Here is an 8,098-nt window from a genome sequence, read left to right as displayed (position 1 = left end):
TATCCTATTATTATTATATATTGATATTGTTTGTTAGCATTATTACAAATTATGTATGCTTTTTTGTATTATCTTAATTTGTAGGGTCATTTAGAAATTCTATCTCCTAAGAAAAGAGAAATCAAAGTCATGTAATGACTTTCTAGGACTTTTGGCTAACTCATCATTTTAAAACACAATATTGAACTTCCTTTTCCCCTTTCTACTTTCTTATTCTGTATGATCATCCTATTTTTGGTTCTGTTTTTTTCTAGACCATTTGACTTACTACCAATTCCCATTATTTCCTTTTCTTTACTTAAAGATAGTTCAAATACCTCTTTATACTTTATAAACACCCATATTTTTTGAAAAGTAAAAGAAAATTGCATAGATAAGTTAACACAGCCTTACTTATTGAAATAAATTTTTAAATAGAATCTTTTACATTCTTCTATTCAAATTACAACTACCTATGTCTATAAACTTTTCTCTTTTAATTATCATTTTTAACACATGGCCTTGTAAAAAGTAATTTATTTCAATTAATCATTATTATTATTAATGTTCAAACTATCACTTGGCCAAAAGGAGTCAATTCAAGCTAACTCCTATGTCTTTTGAAAGTTTCTTATTTGCTGAAAACAGTAAGATATTCCAATTCCAACCTTAATTTTTCTCTCTTCAAGACATGAAATCAGCTAAACTTCAAGGATCCCTGGCTCTTTTGAGAGGACTTATAACATTAATCAAAAATCTGGGTACTAAGGTGCACAAGTTGTGAGTGGACAAAAGTGCTGTGACTGCTCTTTGGCCACCTTTTTGCAGTAGGAGACCTGAGGGGACATTTTGTCGTCACGAACTTTCTTTCTTTTCTTTTTAATTTAATGCATCAAGTTGTCCTTCGCTACTTTCCTTACACCATTAGGTTCATAAACCACTGAAACGTTCTATAACAACGAAATTTCAAACTGTGTTCCCTTGCCCTCATCTAATACATCCTCCACACTGCAGCCAAATGATCTTCTTAATTAAAATTCAATTTTTGCCCTTTGTCTCCTCCGTTAAAAGTCTTCAATGACCTCACTTTGAACTTAGGGTAAAAACCCAAACTTATCTCATCATCTGACCTCCAACCACTTGTCCATCTTCATCTTGTGTCGCTCCTCCCCGCGACTCAGAGTCTTCTCTCACACTTGCCTCCTTTTAGATCTCAAATGCACCCAGGTAGGTGTTTGGGCATATCTTGGAGATTTTTTCAGTCTCGTGGAAGAAAGCAGTGCGGTAAACAGGCACAACAAAAATACAATACCTTTTTCTTGGTGTCGTTGGCACCTGGCACAGCACATGGAACATAGTTGGCCTACAATAAATTTTGTGATTCAATTTAAGTAATATATTGGGATGATAAAGCAGATAAAAGAAATTGGTGTGTAAATTAAAAGTATCGTTGCAACAGTGCTTCAAACAAACAGAAACAATACTGGAGTCTAGCTAAAAACAAAATTACAGAAGCATAAAATTATTGGAGGTGGCTGCAGTACGATGCAGCACACTGCCCAATAAAAGACAATGAAAAAGGTGAGTTTAAGAAAATGTTTTCATTGAAATGTGCTACGTATGTGCTGCAGTCCTCTGCCTCAAATGGACCTCTCTGCCCTTACTTCAGATACTTACATAGATAAATGAGGACTTCCTACAATATCTAAGAATAAGTGGCTAATGTGCCGAATTGTAACATTTAACAAATAAAGTAGAATGATCTAATTAACGTTTGTCCTACGCCCACATTCCTAATGTCACTCACTACAAATTACACTATTTGTTTTTATTTTCTATTATTTTTTTACAGCTACTATAACTACAAGAGCAAAAGTAATTACAAGCCATACTTTTCTTATGCCCGGAGATCCTGGAGCTCTCCAAAGCTATCAAAGCTATTTCCTTTCACTTTTTCCCAATGGTTGGTGGAAGAAACAAGACCAAGAACGGAGTATTCACTTGGATTATTGAGAAAGATCGTCAGAAGAGAACCATAGAAAGTATGATGCCACATTATTGTTTAGTACATATACATAATTCCCTGACGTCAACGCTTATCTCTCTAAATAAAAAAAAGTATCTTAAAGCACAAACATATGTTGACTATACGTCAAATCAAACAAGATGGTCTTTTCTGTATTTTCTACACTCTGATTAATTCTTGAAATTCTTAGGTGGCACAATCAGTTAAGTGCTCCACTACTAACCAAAGGGTTGGAGTTTTCAAACCCACCCACAGGTGCCTTGGAAGAAAGACCTGGTGATCTGCTTTTGAAATGTCACAGCCTTGAAAACCCTATGGAGTGCGGTTCTACTCTGCACACATAAGGTCGCCATGAGTCAGAATTGACTCAACAGCAGCTGTTTGCTTTAATTAATTCTCCGATTCAGGAAGGGTTGATGACCTGTTGCTCTAGGATGCTGAACTCAGCATCAGCAGGGATGTTATAAGGAGGACACTTACTCACCACCATGAAAAGGTTTATAAGTAGGATTTGTGGATATAAGGTACAGGAAGAAATATATTGATTCAGAAAAGAAAAATATTCTAGAAGCAGTGAAAGTCTATGATTTACTATCTTGGGAAGAAAATTGGTTTCATTGGCGTTCGTACATGGGAGGGAGGGGGCACCATCTGACAGGGAAATTGTAAAGAGAAATTTACAAATTCAGTGGATTATTAGACGTTTAAGATCTCCTCAAACCTAAGATGTTATTCTTTGAGAACAGATGCTTCCCCCAGTCATACTTGCTGTCTATAACTCTGGGCTGTGTTTTCCTCCTTTTGTTATCCTGGGATTCCACCTCTGTGTAGACTTCCTCCTCAGTCATTTCTGGAGGGCAGAGAAACAGGCTAAGATATGAGGAAAGGAGGAATCCCTCTATAATAGTTGAGGGGAAAAAATCATTATTGTTCATATAGAGGAGCCTTGGTGGCACAGTGGTTAAGCACTTGGCTGCTGACTGGAGGGCTGGCAGTTGGAACCCACCAGCTGCTTTGTGGGAGAAAGATGTGGCAGTCTGCTTCCATAAAGATTACAGCCTTGGAAACCCTATGGGAAAGCTCTACTGTGTCCTACAGGGTCGCTGTGAGTCGGAACTGACTCAATGGCAATGCTCGTTTGTTTATAGCTCATGCATATGGGAAATAGTTGCTGATGAAAATCACATTTTGAGTCAATGGCCTTCCTCATTTACAAGAGCTCCTTTGCGGCCCTTTCTAAGTAAGGATGACATTGGAATTCCCCACCACTGGCAGTCTTCTGTAGGTTTGAGGAGCGCTGACGTGCAGAGATGGACGGGGAAGAGTTTGGTTAGAGGGTGGCAAAACTATACAACGTTAACACAAAGACTATCTTTTCAAAGAGACTCTCCTTCCACTAGGATCAGAAAAATGACTGGTCAGAACACATAAAAACCGAACTACCAGGGAAAAGGCAGACTGAGAAGCTGCAGCCTTGGCTGCCGACGAGAGTTAAGACCCTTTGATTTTTAAACCACGAATCACAAGTGTTTCCTGTTTTGTCTCGGTTTGTTTGTTTGTGTGGTGGATGAACTACTTTTGTGTGTGGCCTTTCTAGCCATGGTCTTGTAACTCCCACCCAGGTGATTGTGTTACAGGGTAATTGTGGCCTACCAAGGGGATTGGTCAATTTTGCCTTAAAAGAGAGCCAATTCCAGAGCAAAAAGGAAGAGTCCACCACTACTGAAAAAGGAGAGACTGGCAGGAGATGGCGCAGTGGCCTTCCCAGCCCATGAGCCTCTGGGCAGAGACCGAGGGCCAGGGAGAAGTCTACACGTGACTCACGAATTTGGAACTTGCCAGCCTCCAAAACCTCATGAGCCATTTCTTTTATATGGTCCATGAGTTCTGTGAGACGTCGCAAGAAACTAGGGAACCCAAAGACAGGAGGAGGAGTGCCCGAGGGGAGAGGGAGTAATTGATGTCAGAGATGATGGAGTGGTACAGCAGCTTGGAGACGTTGGACATTCGGGACATCTTTAACCTCCGCCTCACAGCTTTGTGCTGATCCTTATACAAGAAATTATTTGTTTAGTTTGTTTCTCTTGAATTTTAGACCATCTGCTTCTGTATTGTAGCACATCCTCTGTATACTATAATTGCAGATGATAAGGACACAATTTGTAGCTAATTTGTAATAAATCTGGAATTATTCTGATTTCTCCACCCTCTTTTTGCTGTAAGTCCATTCCCATTGTCAGACCATGCACTAGTACTTTTAATTCAGTGAGTTCCCTCTTCTTTGTGATGAGGGGCCCATTGAGGTTAGTAACAACCATGGGTGATTTTTGGACGGATATCTGGGCATATAAAACAGAAAGTCCAGAGGTTCAGAGGCTAAGGGCTGGTCCAGCAGCTCAACAACATCATCAATGCCACTGGCTCTCTATATCTTTCCAATCTTCCACCATTAGCATGTTTGCAACCTCTTGGCCACAATATAACTGCCACAGCTCTAGGTACCTTGTCAGTGTTCAAGACAGCAAAACTAGAGGAGAAGCAAAGCAAGCCATTCCAGAAATCCTCTTGCCAACTTTGTCTTAAGTTTCAATAGCCAGAGGTGGGGTCACAAGGCCTCTCTAGCTACAGGGGAACTGGAAAAGTGAGTGACTTGTGGGGATGCAGGAGAAAGGTGATCTAGAATGACTCATGGACTGGCCAACAGTCTGCCACCTTATGCCTAAAGATTAGACAAGATTTTACCAAAGATCAACACATTTTTGAGGGCCTACTATTATGCCCATAATAAGTGTGAAGGGCAGAGATCCAAATAGTCTTATTTCCCAGAGAAGGAGCTAGGAACTATTATACCACAGTATAAAGTGGATAAAGAAAAATTTATCCTATATTACCTGTTTGGTATGGTTGTCCTCTGCCAGGTTACTGACAGCAATTGTCAGTAAAAAGCCTTAAAGGAAAAGGAACCTGAGTAATTGGCCTCTGAGGAAGTAAAAATGGTGGAGTTCAAAAAATCAGTGTGTCATGGCTAGGGGTTAATAAATACTAAGGAATCACATAGATAGTAATAAGTTGAAATGTAAAAGGGGAATAGAGTGAGTTTCTAGGATCTGTATCAAAGAAGAAAAGAGAAATAGTCTGGGCCCGAGCAGGAATCTTAGGATTCACTTTGAACTCTACAATATTCATTTATACACCCATTCTTTAAACAAATGCTCTTTATTTGTCTGTTCCAGCTCCACATTACGCTGGTTGTCCCTATGCATAGCTCCTCCAGCATTGCCCAAGACCCCACCCTTCAGCAGTGCCAGCACTCTGCAGTAAGTAAGTCATGTATTTGTGCTATAATCCCTTGTAAGGAAATGCCCATCTCCATTTTGTGTGATTGGCAAAATACATACTCATCCTCAAAACTCAGTTCCAGTGGATTCCTTTGAAAAGTCTATCTTGATAAATCCTGTGCCTCAGCCAAGTTAACTCATCCCTCCTGTGAGTTCTCAGAGCACCTTAGTTATGCCCCAATTACTTATGTTTTCACATTGCATTTCAATTATTTGTAGATATTTCTGCCTTCTGAATCTGAGCTTCCTAAAGGAAGGGTCTGTGACTTACTGGCCTTTATAATTTCAGTACCAAGTATAAAGCCCTGCACATAGTAAGGGCTAAATAAACAACAAATGATTAAAAGAACACATGGATGTTCTATTAAGGTAGACAACAAGACAAACTGAAAGGGAAGAGCAATTAATTCTGAACAATCTGATTTCCTTGAATGGCTTCGTTCCTAAACTTACGCACAAAGTCTTCACCTACAAAATTCTTCAACTTCTAAGGAAACAAAAATACGTCATATTGTAGTTTGTATCCCTCCAGAGAGCAAACTAATCCCCATCCAGATTATCATGCTTTATAAACGGAGAAGAAACACTAACTAAAAAGAATGATAGAAAACGTTCAACAAAAAGTAGAAATCATTTCAGAAGAAAGGGCAACTTATATCTTCTCCACTTCCTTCTTCTCAGTCTGTGTAATTCACTTTACTGAGTTCCAGAAGAAAGAAACCCTGAGGACCCCAGCATCGTTTCATTGCCAGAATAGAAACGCTTTCACTCAATGGCCTTTTAACTCAATTCTATTTGAAAATAGAGTAAGCCAGGAGATGCACTCTCCTTTCCTAAATGTTCAGGGTTCTGGATTACTCTACTGTTCCTGAATTTCAAATATCAACTCCCACCAGATACAATTGAAGATGCTAACAAAACCTCTAAAAACGGTAGCTGATGACATCTTTATCCTTACCTGGAAGTTCCACAAAAAGAGAGTTTGTTCAGAAATACAAGAGTAGTTTGCTTCCCTGACAGATGCTGAGCAAGAAGAAAGGAGCTGATGTCGATAACAACTGAAAATATTCTCAGCAGAATAGTTCTCGAATTTGAGAGACATTTGGAAAGTTTCTATTCTGGTCAGAATTCTCATCAATGTTTACAGTTTTTTGTTTTGTTTTTAATGGAGCTATGCTTCTTTCTTCAGCTGGAGCATGGAGCCAAAGATAAGTGGCTATGAAATAAATATTTTTGACTGATAAATGGAGGAAAATACAATGCAATAGATACCTAGGTAATAAAGAAAGGAAGAATAATAGATAATAAAGGAATAACAATAGGAAATGAGGGAAGGAAGGAAAGGAAAAGGAGAAAGAATGACGGAAGGGAAGAAAGGAGGAAGGGAAATGGGAAATAATCTAGTAAAACTGTAAATGAGTTAGCTAAGACTCTCTGTAATCATTTTACATGTAAAAATGTAATAAAACCACCCAGAGCCTCAGTTCCTTTCATAATTTCATCAGTGTAGTTACTTTGAGAGAGTTTTCAAATGAAATTATTGAGCCATCACTCCTCTGCTGACGCTTTTCACCGCTGGAAGATAACTGGCTTCATGTTCAATCAAAGGAATTTTCTCTTCTTCTTTTTTAAATGTCACTTCTCTTCTAAGACTTTCCTGGTAAAAGCCACTATCAGTTTTGTTTTGTGTTGTTTTAATAATGACAGCCAAACTATTAATTGAGGATATAAATATGTTTGAACTTTATACAAATTATAAACCTGTTGCCATTGAGTGGATTCCGATTCAGTAACCCTATGGGAAAGAGGAGAACTGCCCCACGGGGTTTCTAAGGAGCGGCTGGTGGGTTCAAACTGCCGACCTTTGGGTTAGCAGCTGAGCTCTTAACCACTGTGCCACCAGGGCTCGAAAAATATTTTTCTGTACAATTCAAATGAACAAACATTTACTTAATGGAATCCAAAGTGACATAAGAGAAACCAGAAGGGTCTCACAGAGCAGGAAAATGATCAGTTATTTCTGACTGGGCTGCATTGCGGGCAGGTGTCCAAGGATGTGCCAGTGAAGCCAATTCTTCCGGGAAAAATAAATAATTTCAGCTGCAGAAATGGAAGGGGTCAAAAGCCCATCAGGAAAAATGAAACTCATAACTAGAGCAAGCAATAGGTAAAAAAAAAAAAAAGGCATTTCGCATAGAGAATTCAAAGCACACAATAACCACTTCTAAAACGGAATTATCTTATGGATTTTTATGTAAAATATCTTTGTTATATTTTGAGATTCTCACAAAGACCTGTCAGATAAAATCAAAGAAGAACTGAAAACAATCCCATTCCATGTTATTGATTTCTGATATCCCTCTCTTTGTTTCTTTTCCTTGTATCATACATAGTATTTTACATCTTCTAGACACTCAATATATATTCATAATACAGAAGATCTCCTTTATAGGTACATCTGATGACCCCATATTAGTAGCATTTCTACATTCAACAGGGTTTTTTTCCATAAATAATCTTAACCTATTAATCCAAACTCCCTTAATCACTTGACACTTCACCACTCAAAGTTCAGTGGTAGGAGGACAAATAATGAAACATTCTAGGGGGAAGAGATTTGAGTTCTCGTATCTAAAGCAGAGATAAGCTAGCATGAGCCAGCTGTCCCTACTGGCTTGGATCCCAGTGAAGGGATTGAAGACAATATAGAATTCTCTCTTCTGTCAAACTGTAAACATTGTAGCCTTTCTCACTG

The sequence above is a fragment of the Trichechus manatus genome, unplaced genomic scaffold, assembly GCF_000243295.1.
Source record: "Trichechus manatus latirostris isolate Lorelei unplaced genomic scaffold, TriManLat1.0 scaffold00415, whole genome shotgun sequence".
Taxonomy (NCBI): domain Eukaryota; kingdom Metazoa; phylum Chordata; class Mammalia; order Sirenia; family Trichechidae; genus Trichechus; species Trichechus manatus.
This window is presented reverse-complemented; position numbering follows the sequence as displayed.